Source organism: Neomonachus schauinslandi, chromosome 3, assembly GCF_002201575.2.
Source record: "Neomonachus schauinslandi chromosome 3, ASM220157v2, whole genome shotgun sequence".
Classification (NCBI taxonomy): domain Eukaryota; kingdom Metazoa; phylum Chordata; class Mammalia; order Carnivora; family Phocidae; genus Neomonachus; species Neomonachus schauinslandi.
The window spans coordinates 44,797,082-44,812,020 of record NC_058405.1 but is presented as its reverse complement, the minus strand read 5'-3'; the positions used below and the strand labels follow the sequence as shown (position 1 = coordinate 44,812,020).

The 14,939-nt window shown below is 37.4% G+C and overlaps 1 protein-coding gene across 1 annotated transcript in view; it reads left to right on the top strand.

The window, feature by feature from the left end:
• TDRD3 (tudor domain containing 3) overlaps positions 1-14,939 on the top strand; it is a 159,577-nt gene that overhangs the window by 55,610 nt on the left and 89,028 nt on the right. The window contains exon 3 of the mRNA XM_021697897.2: positions 401-466. The gene's annotated coding sequence lies outside the window, so the exon portion shown is untranslated. The remainder of the gene's footprint in view (positions 1-400; positions 467-14,939) is intronic.

Below are 14,939 nucleotides of genomic sequence, written 5' to 3'. Positions count from 1 at the left end.
GTTATCAAAAATATATTCATTCTGTTTATGTACTAAAAGTAGTCACTTGGTTTGGGATTAGGGCATTAATTTTTTTAGTAAGACTACAGTTTATATAAAATCAAGTATTAGGTCTTAATAGAGAAGATTTAGTACTTAAGTTATTGAAAGGAATATAACCAGAATTAAGGCCTTAAACATTACTATTCAACTTACCAGTGTACTTTAAACAAAATATGTACGGGACTATGTAATTTGAAAAGATCGATTATATGTACAGATCTCATAATCAGCTAAAAGATACTGATTTAAATTTTATTCTATGGGCCTTAAGTAATTTCATCTTTTGTTTATGAGTGAGATTAGATTTAGATTTACTCTTCTCTATAATTATATTTTAATAATAATATTTTTATTTTAGACAGACTTAAGAACAATTGGCAAGAAATTCCTCCCCAGTGACATCAATGGTGGAAAGGTAGAAAAGGTAAAGAAAAACATTAACTTCCTAAATTATGCTAACTGCAATAAATATGAACATTTACTAAATTACTGGAATTATTTTTTGTCAATAAAGACTGCAACTGCAAAATACTTTAGAAGTGAATAGGTCATAGAGTTATCTATAGTGACTTTCTATACAAATGGAAAATTACTGACTTGAACTTTTAAACTTTTGGTGACTTTTCAACATTAAAAAAAAACTTCGGTTTCAGGAATTATAATTATGGCACACTTACATGTGAGACTTACCAGATATTGCTGGAATACAGGACAAGGACCTTTTCGTATTTTTAATTTTAGTTACCTATTTCCATGTTTATTTAATGAACTTATTTGTATAAAATTATAAGATTGTGAGAAGATATTAGGAGCAATTTGTCAAAACTGTGCATTTGGTTATTGCTTTCATTTTTGAATCACATATATATATTAGTGCATAATATTTATATAATATGATATATTATGTATGTCATATATATTAATTTCAAATATATATATATATATTCATGTTATGAATTTTTTCAGTGATCTTTTTAAATCCAGGGATACAATTTTTAGATACGAACTACTTAATCTTTTACTTTTTTTAAATTTATATTCAACTTCTTCTTTTTATTTTAAAATACATGTGAATTATCTCAGCCAAGAATTTTATGTGCTACTGGTCACTTTTTGAACTATTAAAGAATACCATTATCTATAATTTAAATAAATACTTTCAGTGTGTATGGTTTGTGTTTGGATAAATACTCTTACCATTTTAACACTTTGGTATTTAAAATAGCTATCAGATATTTTAAATTTTAGATAATTTTTTTTATTCTTATGTTAATCCCCATACATTACATCATTAGTTTTAGATGAAGTGTTCCATGATTCATTGTTTGTGCATAACACCCAGTGCTCCATGCAGAATGTGCCCTCCTCAATACCCACCACCAGGCTAACCCATCCTCCCACCCCCCTCCCCTCTAGAACCCTCAGATTGTTTTTCAGAGTCCATCGTCTCTCATGGTTCGTCTACCCCTCCAATTTCCCCCGCTTCATTCTTCCCCTCCCGCTACCTTCTTCTTCTTTTTTTTTTCTTAACATATATTGCATTATTTGTTTCAGAGGTACAGATCTGAGATTCAACAGTCTTGCACAATTCACAGCGCTTACCAGAGCACATACCCTCCCCAGTGTCTATCACCCAGTCACCCCATCCCTCCCACCCCACCCCCCATGAATATTGATTTTCCTCTGAGCAAATTTCTTATTCTGGGGAAACCCTCAGTTTGTTTCCTGCGATTAAGAATTCCTCATATCAGTGAGATCATATGATACATGTCTTTCTCTGTTTGACTTATTTCATTCAACATAATACCCTCCAGTTCCATCCACGTCGTTGCAAATGGAAAGATCTCATTCCTTTTGATGGCTGCATAATATTCCATTGTATATATATACCACATCTTCTTTATCCATTCATCTGTCAGTGGACATCTTGGCTCTTTCCACAGTTTGGCTATTGTGGACATTGCTGCTATAAACATCGGGGTGCACGTACCCTTTCGGATCCCTACTTTTGTATCTTTGGGGTAAATACCCAGTAGTGCAATTGCTGGATCATATGGTAGCTCTATTTTCAACTTTTTGAGGAACCTCATACTGTTTTCCAGAGTGGCTGCACCAGCTTGCATTCCCAGCAACAGTGTAGGAGGGTTCCCCTTTCTCCACATCCCCGCCAACATCTGTCGTTTCCTGACTTGTTAATTCTAGCCATTCTGACTGGTGTGAGGTGGTATCTCATTGAGGTTTTGATTTGGATTTCCCTGATGCCGAGCGATACTGAACACTTTTTCCTGTGTCTGTTGGCCATTTGGATGTCTTCTTTGGAAAAATGTCTGTTCATGTCTTCTGCCCATTTCTTGATTGGATTCTTTGTTCTTTGGGTGTTGAGTTTGATGAGTTCTTTATAGATTTTGGATACTAGCCCTTTATCTGATATGTCATTTGCAAATATCTTCTCCCATTCTGTCGGTTGTCTTTTGGTTTTGTTGACTGTTTCCTTTCCTTTGCTTTGCAAAAGCTTTTATCTTGATGAAGTCCCAATAGTTCATTTTTGCCCTTGCTTCCCTTGCCTTTGGCGATGTTTCTAGGAGGAAGTTGCTTCGGCTGAGGTCAAAGAGGTTGCTGCCTGTGTTCTCCTTTAGGATTTTGATGGACTCCTGTCTCACATTGAGGTCTTTCAACCATTTGGAGTCTATTTTTGTGTGTGGTGTAAGGAAATGGTCCAGTTTCATTCTTCTGCATGTGGCTGTCCAATTTTCCCAACACCATTTGTTGAAGAGACTGTCTTTTTTCCATTGGACATTCTTTCCTGCTTTGTCAAAGATGAGTTGACCATAGAGTTGAGGGTCCATTTCTGGGCTCTCTATTCTGTTCCATTGATCTATGTGTCTGTTTTTGTGCCAGTACCATGCTGTCTTGATGATGACAGCTTTGTAATAGAGCTGGAAGTCCGGAATTGTGATGCCGCCAGCTTTGCTTTTCTTTTTCAACATTCCTCTGGCTATGGCGGGGTCTTTTCTGGTTCCATACAAATTTTAGGATTATTTGTTCCATTTCTTTGAAAAAAGTGGATGGTATTTTGATGGGGATTGCATTGAATGTGTAGATTGCTCTAGGTAGCATTGACATCTTCACAATATTTGTTCTTCCAATCCATGAGCATGGAACGTTTTTCCATTTCTTTGTGTCTTCCTCAATTTCTTTCATGAGTATTTTATAGTTTTCTGAGTACAGATCCTTTGTCTCTTTGGTTAGGTTTATTCCTAGGTATCTTATGGTTTTGGGTGCAATTGTAAATGGAATTGACTCCTTAATTTCTCTTTCTTCTGTCTTGTTGTTGGTGTATAGGAATGCCACGGACTTCTGTGCATTGATTTTATATCCTGCCACTTTACTGAATTCCTGTATGAGTTCTAGCAGTTTTGGGGAGTCTTTTGGGTTTTCCACATAAAGTATCATATCATCTGCAAAGAGTGAGAGTTTGACTTATTCTTTGCCCATTTGGATGCCTTTGATTTCTTTTTGTTGTCTGATTGCTGTGGCTAGGACTTCTACTACTATGTTGAATAGCAGTGGTGATAGTGGACATCCCTGCCGCGTTCCTGACCTTAGGGGGAAAGCTCTCAGTTTTTCCCCATTGAGAATGATATTCGCTGTAGGTTTTTCATAGATGGCTTTTATGATATTGAGGTATGTGCCCTCTATGCCTATACTCTGAAGAGTTTTGATCAAGAAAGGATGCTGTACTTTGTCAAATGCTTTTTCTGCATCTATTGAGAGGATCATATGATTCTTGTTCTTTCCTTTGTTAATGTATTGTATCACGTTGACTGATTTGCGGATGTTGAACCAACCTTGCAGCCCAGGGATAAATCCCACTTGGTCATGGTGAATAATCCTTTTAATGTACTGTTGGATCCTGTTGGCTAGTATTTTGGTGAGAATTTTTGCATCCATGTTCATCAGGGATATTGGTCTGTAATTCTCCTTTTTGATGGGGTCTTTGTCTGGTTTTGGGATCAAGGTAATGCTGGCCTCATAAAATGAGTTTGGAAGTTTTCCTTCCATTTCTATTTTTTGGAACAGTTTCAGAAGAATAGGTATTAATTCTTCTTGAAATGTTTGGTAGAATTCCCCTGGGAAGCCATCTGGCCCTGGGCTTTTGTTTTTTGGGAGATTTTTGATGACTGCTTCAATTTCCTTAGTGGTTATAGGTCTGTTCAGGTTTTCTATTTCTTCCTGGTTCAGTTTTGGTAGCTGATACATCTCTAGGAATGCATCCATTTCTTCCAGGTTATCTAATTTGCTGGCATAGAGTTGCTTATAATATGTTCTTATAATTGTTTGTATTTCTTTGGTGTTGGTTGTGATCTCTCCTCTTTCATTCATGATTTTGTTGATTTGGGTCATTTCTCTTTTCTTTTTGATAAGTCTGGCCAGGGGTTTATCAATCTTGTTAATTCTTTCAAAGAACCAGCTCCTAGTTTCGTTGATCTATTCTACTGTTCTTTTAGCTTCTATTTCATTGATTTCTGCTCTGATCTTTATGATTTCTCTTCTCCTGCTGGGTTTAGGCTTTATTTGCTGTTCTTTCTCCAGCTCCTTTAGGTGTAGGGTTAGGTTGTGTATTTGAGACCTTTCTTGTTCCTTGAGAAAGGCTTGTATTGATATATACTTTCCTCTTAGGACTGCCTTTGCTGCATCCCAAAGATTTTGAACAGTTGTGTTTTCATTTTCATTGGTTTCCATGTATTTTTTTAATTCTTCTTTAATTTCCTAGTTGACGCATTCATTCTTCAGTAGGATGCTCTTTAGCCTCCATGTATTTGAGTTCTTTCTGACTTTCCTCTTGTGATTGAGTTCTAGTTTCAAAGCATTGTGGTCTTAAAATAGGCAGGGAATGATCCCAATCTTTTGGTACCAGTTGAGACCTGATTTATGACCTGGGCACTAGAGAAGAATGTGTATTCCGTTGCTTTGGGGTGGAATGTTCTGAATATGTCTGCGAAGTCCATTTGGTCCAGTGTGTCATTTAAAGTCTTTATTTCCTTGTTGATCTTTTGCTTAGACGATCTGTCCATTTCAGTGAGGGGGGTGTTAAAGTCCCCCACTATTATTGTATTGTTGTCGATGTGTTTCTTTGCTTTTGTTATTAATTGCCTTATATAATTGGCCGCTCCCATGTGAGGGGCATAGATATTTACAATTGTTAGATCTTCTTGTTGGATAGATCCTTTAAGTAGGATATAATGTCCTTCCTCATCTCTTATTACAGTCTTTGGTTTAAAATCTAATTTGTCTGATATAAGGATTGCCACCCCAGCTTTCTTTTGGTGTCCATTAGCATGATAAATGGTTTTCCACCCCCTCACTTTCAATCTGGGGGTGTCTTTGGTTCTAAAATGAGTCTCTTGCAGACAGCATATCGATGGGTCTTGTTTTTTAATCCAGTCTGATAGCCTGTGTCTTTTGATTGGGGCATTTAGCCCATTTACATTCAGGGTAACTATTGAAAGATAGGAATTTAGTGCCATTGTATTGCCTGTAAGGTGACTGTTACCGTATATTGTCTGTGTTCCTTTCTGGTCTATGTTGCTTTTAGGCTCTCTCTTTGCTTAGAGGACCCCTTTCAAGATTTCCTGTAGGGCTGGTTTTGTGTTTGCAAATTCCTTTAGTTTTTGTTTGTCCTGGAAGCTTTTTATCTCTCCTTCAATTTTCAATGACAGCCTAGCTGGATATAGTATTCTTGGCTGCATATTTTTCTCATTTAGTGCTCTGAATATATCCTGCCAGTCCTTTCTGGCCTGCCAGGTCTCTGTGGATAGGTCTGTTGCCAATCTAATGTTTCTATCCTTGTAGGTTACATATCTCTTCTCCCGAGCTGCTTTCAGGATTTTCTCTTTGTCTATGAGACTCATAAGTTTTACTATTAGATGTCGGGGTGTTGACCTATTTTTATTGATTTTGAGAGGGGTTCTCTGTGCTTCCTGGATTTTGATGCCTGTTTCCTTCCCCCAATTAGGGAAGTTCTCTGCTATAATTTGCTCCATTATACCTTCTGCCCCTCTCTCTTTCTTCTTCTGGGATGCCAATTATTCTAATGTTGTTTCGTCTAATGGTATCGCTTTTCTCTCGAATTCTGCCCTCGTGATCCAGTAGTTGTTTATCTCTCTTTTTCTCAGCTTCTTTATTTTCCATCATTTGGTCTTCTATATTACTGATTCTCTCTTCTGCCTCATTTATTCTAGCAGTTAGTGCCCCCATTTTTGATTGCACCTCATTAATAGCCTTTTTGATTTCTACTTGGTTGGATTTTAGTTCTTTTACTTCTCCAGAAAGGGTTTCTCTAATAACTTCCATATTTTTTCAAGCCCAGCTAGTATCTTTAAAGTGATGATTCTGAACTCTAGATCTGACATCGTACTAATGTCCGTATTGAGTATGTCCCTGGCAGTCGGTACTACCTCTTGTTCTTTTTGTTGAGGTGATTTTTTCCGTCTTGTCATTTTGTGCAGAGGAGAATGGATTAATGAGAGAACAAAATGCTAGCAGAGTAACAACGTCCCCAGAAAATATTCTCTAAACAAATCAGAAAAGACCTGAAGCAGTGGAAAAAGAAATGGAAAGAGAGAAAAAAGAAAAAGAAAAAAAAGAAAAAGATAGATAAAAACAAACAAAACAAAACAACAACAACAACAAAAACCCAGAATGTGATCAAATATGATCAGGCTGGTATATAGATCAGTGCCACACACTAGATTTGGGGTGTATTTTGGTCTTTTAGAAGAAAGTGCCTCCCAAAATTTTAAAGAAAGAAAAACTTATATATGTACAAAAATAAGAGTTGATATGATGAAGGGATGGAATATGACTGTAAAGATGGAAAGTATAAAAAATTTTATAAAAGGAATTGATAAGAAGTTGTTTGAGAAAAGAAAGAAGAGGATTTAAAAAAAGAAAAAAGAAAAAAAAAAGGGAGAGAATGTTATCAGGCAGGGGAATAGAAAACACCATATACTAGAGATTTAGGGTATATTTTAATCTGTTAGAAGAAACTATCTCAAAATTTTAAAGAGAGAACAACTTATATATATATGCCAAAAATACGGTTAACTACTATGAAGGGATAGAATATGACTCTAAAAATGAAAAATAAAAATGTTTTTTAAAAAAAGGGATTGATAAGATGTTGGTTGAAAAAGGGAAAAAGAAAAATTCAAAAAAAAGAAAAAAAGACAGTTAAAAAAAATTAACTTTGAAAGATGAAAGAATCATGGTAAAAAAGCCTTGAATTCTATGTGCAGTAGTCCCCTAGCGGTGGAGTTCTGCGGTTCTCATTGATCGTGAACTTGGTCTTGGCTGGCTGTTCTCCCTGATCTTCTGGGGAGGGGCCTGTTGCCGTGGTTTCCAAATGTCTCTGCCGGAGGCGGAATTGCCCCGCCCGTGCCCCCTCCCAGCTAAGTAATCTGCTCGGGTTTGCTCTCCGGGGCTTTTGTTCCCTGCGAGCTTTCCGTACAGCTTTGGAGGCGGAGAGTGAAAATGGCGGCCTCCCAATCTCCGCCCCGGAGAAGCCGAGAACTCGGGGCCCCGCTCCTCAGTGAGCCCCCAGAGAAAAGCCGTCAGTCACTCCCGTCTCCCCGGTCTCCGGCCGCACTCCGTTTTCACCCGGCCTGTGACCCCGCGTTTCTATCTCTGGCACCCGATCCCGGGTGGAGTCTCCAAACCCAGCAGATCCCTGCGGTGCACTCCCGTGCGGCTCCTCCCGGGAGAGGAAGGTGAGTCTCCCCGGATCTGCCGCTTGTTGGGTCCCTGCTGGAGGAGCAGTGGCCTGACTGTGCCGCAGATCACGGTTTTATGGCAACCCCGAGCTGAGAGCCTGCGCCTGGGCTCCGCCTCTGCAGCCGGCTTCCCTGCTCCATTACCTGGGAGCTCTGCCACACTCAGGCACCCCCGGTCTTTCTGTGACCCCGAGGGTCCTGAGACCACACTGTCCCGGAGGGTTCCACCCCCCACTTAGCCACCAGAGTGAGGTCCCTCAGCGGAGCAGACTTTTAAAAGTTCCGATTTTGTGCTCCGCGGCTCTATCACTTGCCAGAAGCGGCCGATGGAGGCCCCTCCCCCACCGTCTATCCTCCCGAATATCGCCTCGGATTGACTTCTCCACACGTCCTACCTTCCAGAAAGTGGTCGCTTTTCTGATGAGAGAGTTGTTGCTCTTCTTTTCTTCGATCTCCTGTTGAGTTTGTAGGTGTTCAGAATGGATTGGTCCCTATCCAGCTGAATTCCTGAGAGGAGACGAAATCCAGGTCTCCTACTCCTCCGCCGTCTTGCTCCGCCCTAAATTTTAGATAATTATAAAAGATCTAATGTAACAACGTTTCTCACATTTTCTAAATATTAACTTGTTTATGTAAATGATGGTAATCATTTTGCTGGAAAGAACCGTAAGAGAATTTCTAATCTACTCTTGTTTTTGAGACAGATACTCAGAGAAGACGTTCTGTATACTCCTCAGCAATTCATTTTAATATTTAACAACACTCTGTGTCAGCAAACTTTAATTACATTTTAACCTAAATTTCTTATGTTACAACTTAAAGTTCATAATGTCTTCTTGATCTTCCCTCAGGGGAAATGGAGAACATCTGCTTACTTTTCCTTGGGAATAATTCTTCATATACTTGAGGACGTGTAAATGTCATTGCCACAGGTTTCTTTTTTCTAAAGCTAGTGATCTTGATTCCTTTGTTTATTCTGTCTCAAACTTTTCATTCAACTTCATTGTTCTCAGAGTTCTCTCCAGTTTCTGTACATCTCTTTTTTTGGTTGTGGTATAGTTCTCAGACTTCATTGTGTACCAGAATCACCATGAAGCTTGGGTAAAACACAGATGGCCAGCTCCTCGCCCTCAATCCCTAACTCCCCCAGTTTCTGATTCCATTGAACTAGGATAGAGCCCGAGAATCTGTATTTTGGACAAGTTTCCATGGGATGTTGATTCTGGTGGTCTGGGAAGCATACTTAGCAAGTTTCTGGATTATGGAACCCCAGATTAGGCAGCAGTCTTGGATAGGTCTGATGAGTGCAACTGTTCTTTACAGGAAAGTGACTAACATCAAAGCAGTAATCCTCATTGGAGGTAGATTAAAGGAGTATAGAGAGGAGTCTTCAAAATTCTCCCGAAAGAGGCCAAAAGTAAATGCTCACATGGTATGTTTTGTTATTATATTTACTAAGTCTTGGATAATACCATTTTTAGCATTTGGGAATTTGAGAGTGGAAAGGAAGAATGGAGAGCCAGTTGATCTGTGATCAGGTAAGAAAGATTGTAGGCCTGTAGTTAGAAGACAGTTAATCCTGGATACATTGAATTTACATCTTTTTTGTTCTAAGACAAATCTGGGGCCTTCAGAAAGTACTGTCATGTGGAGTTTGAGACTGAAGTCTTAATAATTGCTTTTAGTTACCACTGTTAATTTGGGAGAAAGTAGAATGGCAAAAAATGCAAGGAACTTAATCATTAATTAATATAGTAGTTTTGTTCAGGTTCCTTTCTCTTTCCTTCCATTCTCTTAACGTTATTTTGCAATTCCTATATTTTCTCCCTAAGGTTGCCCATGATCTTAATGCCAAGGTTTCAGACAAATTTTAAAAGTGCTGAAAGGGAATGGGGTGCCTGGGTGTCAGTTGAGTGTCTGACTCTTGATCTCAGCTCAGGTCTTGGTCTCAGGGTCTCAGCCCCCACTCCCAGCATACTTTAAAAAAAAAATGCTGAGGGGGAAGATGACTGTTTTCTCCAGGCTTCCAAGACTAAGCCAGGTCTTCCCATAGGCAGTTTATGTTTGAGGTTTAAGCCATAAAGATTGTGAGAGTGGAGGAAGGTATGGTGGGGAAACCATCTTTTGCAACTTCTGAGTGTTTTAGGGCAGGCTTTTTTGCATTTCTTAGATATTACAGGGTCTTGGAACCGTGGCTTATAAGCTAAAAATCATAGAACAAAGTCATGACAAAAAAGAAGTAAAACTATTCTTTCTAAAAAGCTGCTCAGTATTTTTCATATTCTTTTTAAAGTTTAATATTTTTCAGTAGTCATTTTCATAGCTTAAGCCTCTGAACCAAAATATAGAATTACAAAATATAGGTTAATGTAAAAATACTTTGTTACCAGTCCAACTATGTGATGACCTTATGCATTACTGTGGAACCCTAAAAAGGAAAGGCTTTCAGGTCTGTATTTATTTTTTCTTCTGAGTTTTAAAAATGACAGGTTGTATATGCCTTTTTAAACTTCAAACTGTGATTAAAGACCTAATTTTACAAATGGGACTGCTCAAAACTTTAGCAGTACCGACATCAACCACAAGATGGCTTCACTGCCTTAAAATTCAAAGTGAATGCCCTTTCACCATCAGTCTAGAAAATTAGATGTTTTTGAAAAGAAAAATAATTGAAAAAAAGTTTTAAGTTTTAATTTAAATAAAATTATATTATGTTTTATGTATGTTAATTTATTCTGTGGTAAATAATACAATTTGTCAGTGTTCTTCTGGTGAGTTATTAAAATTAAACATGCACTCTTATTTTTCAGAACAATGGATTACTCTGAAATATTGATTTTACTGTGCTTTATTTACAAGTGTTTATTGGCAAATACTGATAGAACTTCTGTGGAGTTTAAAAATGACTGCACAGGGGCGCCTGGGTGGCTCAGACGGTTAAGCGTCTGCCTTCGGCTCAGGTCATGATCTCGGGGTCCTGGGATCAAGCCCCACATCGGGCTCCCTGCTGAGCGGAGAGCCTGCTTCTCCCGCCGCGCCTCCCCCTGCTTGTGCTCTCCCTCTCTCTCTCTCTGTCAAATAAAAAATAAAAAATCTTTTTTAAAAAATGCACAAAACAATATATAGTAGACACTCTTCTGATAGTTGAAAAACAAACTGTTCACCTTACTTTTTTTTTTTTTTTAATTCTCCCAGAGGAAAAGAAAACTAAAAAGGTGAAGGATAGAGGTGTGGAAATAGGCAAGTGATACACTAGTAGAAGGGTTACTTTTGACTGGGGGTCCCACAGTGTTTTCCTCATATTTCATTTGCTGTAATTGCTCTGAACGATTGAATAAGAGAAATTGTGTTTTGTGCTATACTTTGATGTACAGTTTGATGCTTTTCACAGGGCATCTCATATTTGGGAGAACATATTCAAGATTATGTCTATTTCTCACTTAATAGGCTTTTATAATACCCTGTTTTTAAAATTTCTGAGGAGTAGAAACTTTTAGGTCTAATAAAGGTACTACCATATTTATGATTCAGAAGGTTTCTTTTTACTATTGTTTATAAGGTTTTTTTTTACATTTATACTCTCTCTGTATGTGAATATCACTTGAAAATTTGAGATAGGGATGAGGGACTACCTTTGCAAAGCTGTTTTTTTCAGCATCCCCAGCGCATTTGACTTGCTTTCATCTTGATCTTTTTTTGGTGCAAGTTTCTAACTTATCTAGGAGAACCCTGATTTCCAGCAAACTCTTCTTTTTCTTCTCCTTCTCCTCTTTTTTACTGAAAATCTACTCTGCTAGATCCGATGTTAAGCAGTTTATATGCATTATCTTTGTGGTCTTCAGGAAAAACACTGAAAATAGAAATGATTACTGCCCTCTTTTTTTTTTTTACTGCTGAGATGAAGGAACTATAACTTTCTTAAAATCTGTCTTTGCTGCCAGGCAAACGCTATTTATTCTGCAAATCTCCACTCATACTCCACTTCTCTCCTAATTTTCTTGACCCCTTTTGAGCAGAATTAATTTTTAAGCATCAATATTTCCATTGCCCTTTATGCCTATATCTGCTTTTGCTATGTAACAAATTTTGTCACAGTTTTAGAATGTGTAATAGAAAGACAACAGACTTTGGTATATGTCAGATCTGGATCTGAATCCTAATTCTGCCTCTTACTAGCAGAGTACATTATCCTCTGCCAGCAGCAGCATTATTATTTCTATTTGGAAAATTACAAAAAATTAAAAACCTACTTTATTGTACAAACTATAAAAAAACAGCGTGACAAAATCTTGACTGATAACAATACACAGAAGATAAGTATAGTAGACGTTTGTGATTCCTAGAACCTGAGTTCTCTTCCTGTGTGTGTGGGAATGTCCCATCTTTCAAGTCGTGGTGGTGGAGAAGAAAATGCCAGACACATTTTCCCCAGCCTCCTTTGCAGCTATGCCTTGCATTTGTAGCTCAGCTCTGCTAGTCAGCTGTAGCTGCTGTGGACTTGGGCTAATCACTCAAATAAGCAGGAACTGTAGTGAATGCTCTCTGCTAGTGGTAGAAGCTATAGCAAGATTGAGTTTCTAGGGTAATAGCTGCAGCAGTACCGGATAAGTGTCGAGGGCCAGTGAGACTGATAGAACAAGGTGTACAGCTAGACGCTTGCAGTGTGCTGGTCCAGCTTGTTACAGCTCACGAACGCCGCTTGTCAGCATGTCTTCCTAGTTTAGAGTTCAGTCACATCTTGTTGGTAGTTGAAATCAGCCATGGAAGTTGGCAAATGCTACAAATATTAAGGCTTCTTCTCTCCCCTCCCCATCTGAGAACTGTTTTACCAACACACCATGGCCACTAAACCAGTTCTGTGGTTTGATTATGAGTATTTTTTCTGTGTAGGCAGCAGACCTAGTTCTTTAATTCTCCTGACATTTCTGTGAACTATCCAATGTCTTAATTTCAGAATATCATGTAAATTATTTGAACTATTTTAATGTAATGTTTAATATATACAAACATATGTTTTAGGCTTAATAATGAAGTGAGCAAGTGTGAAGTCTCAGCCTGATATAAGAACTAGAACATTACAGTACCACTCTGCCTACCTACGTGTCCTCGTTCTTCCTCCCTCCCACACCAAGAACTGATTGCTGTGAATTTTGAGTTTAACTTTACTTTTAAAAATATTGTAGTTACATATGCGATTATTCCTAAACAATATGTATTTTTGTTTTTAAGGTTTATAAAATGTTAATATGTTGTCTGCTGTAATTTGCTTTTATCATTCAGTGCTCTTTGTCTAGTAGGTATCCATGTGGCATATACCTATTATTCATTCATTTTCTCTTTTATATAATACTAAACTGTGTAACTATACCTCAGTTTACTTATTCATTCTCTTGTTGATGGATATTTAAGTGCTTTTTCTTTTGTTTTTAACAATAGATGCACTACTTCTAGGAACAAATTTGTGTATTTTTCTTGATGCATGTATGTAAGAGTTTCTCTGGGGAACATAACCAGGGATTGAATTATTATGTGCTTAGAGCTAAGCCAGTGTTCAACTTTATAAGATTATGCCAAATTATTTTTTAACGTAGTTGTACCAAATTTATATTACCTTCAGTAGTATATGCGAGATACCATTAATCTATATCATTTGTGGCACTTGAAATGATCAAATTTTTCTAATCTTGTGGTTGTAAAATATGTTATTCTTCCTTAGGCTATTCTCTTCTCGCCCACCCCCACACCCGTATAAATTTTAGAATCAAATGATCAAGTTTCTTAAAATATGTTGGAGTTTTGATTGAAATTGCACTGAATTTGCAGATCAGCTTAAAGACAGTTGATATCATTATGATATCATATTATCAGTGAAATGCTTATAAGCTGCCTCTGTGAAGAGAAGGAAAAAAGCCCTCATATATACGTAACATCTGCTACTTTTTGTAGCAAAAGTATTACTACCATGGCTGACTATAAGCTACACTATGAAATCACTGATGCCGGAATTGGGAAGAAATGTGCATTATAGGCTCTTGTGAACCAGTATGAGCTGCCTCTAGCACATCCTAGATGTATCTCTTCATTTATTTAGTTTTTCCGTAGTTTTATAATTTGTTAAAGGTATATAGGTCTTGTATCTTTTGTAAGCTTTATTCCTGGAGTATTTTATTTTTGTTGCTGTAAATGGTGTTTTTAAAAAATTACTAGTTTTTCTCTCTGATAATTGTATATTGATCTTAAATTCTGCTAACTTGTACTTATTATTCTTAATATTATATCTGTATATTCTTTTATGTTTTCTTTATAAATTTGCCTTTTGTTGACATTTTACATGAGTGGAATCACACCATATATTCTCTCTTGTATCTGGCTTCTTTAACTTAGTGTAATGTTTTTGAAGTTAATGTGTCAGTAGTTTGTTTCTATTTATTGCTGAGTAGTATTCCATTGTATGGATATATCACTTTTTTCTTTTCATTCACCAGTTGATGGACATTTAGACAGCCCTGCTTAGTTCTCTCTTATTTTTCCACTGCTGATGAAAGTATGTTGTTGTTTTTATTAATATTATCTCTTGAATCACTGATTGGCATCATTACTCTCTGCTTCTTGATCAGTCCTGTTCAGTATCAGTTTCATTAGTTTTTGCAAGGAACCAGCACTAGTCTGCTAAGCTTGAATTTTGTTTGCTATTTCATTAACTTCTCTTTATTATCTTCTTTCTTCTACCTTATTTGAGCTCAGTCTGATGTTCTTTTCATAATTTGTTAGTTTAGCTCATTAGTTTTTTTCTCTCTTTTCTAATATAAGCTATTAATTTCCTCCCCCTGCTGTTTAACTATCCCAAAGGTTTTACACGTTTTCATCATCATTCAGTTGTAAACACTTTTCAGTTTATATTAAGTTGTATTTGTTGCCTGTTTTTTTTTTTTTTAAGATTTATTTATTTATTTATTTGAGAGAGAGAGAATGAGAGACAGAGAGCATGAGAGGGAGGAGGGTCAGAGGGAGAAGCAGACTCCCTGCCGAGCAGGGAGCCCGATGCGGGACTCGATCCTGTGACTCCAGGATCATGACCTGAGCCGAAGGCAGTCGCTTAACCAACTGAGCCACCCAGGCGCCCCT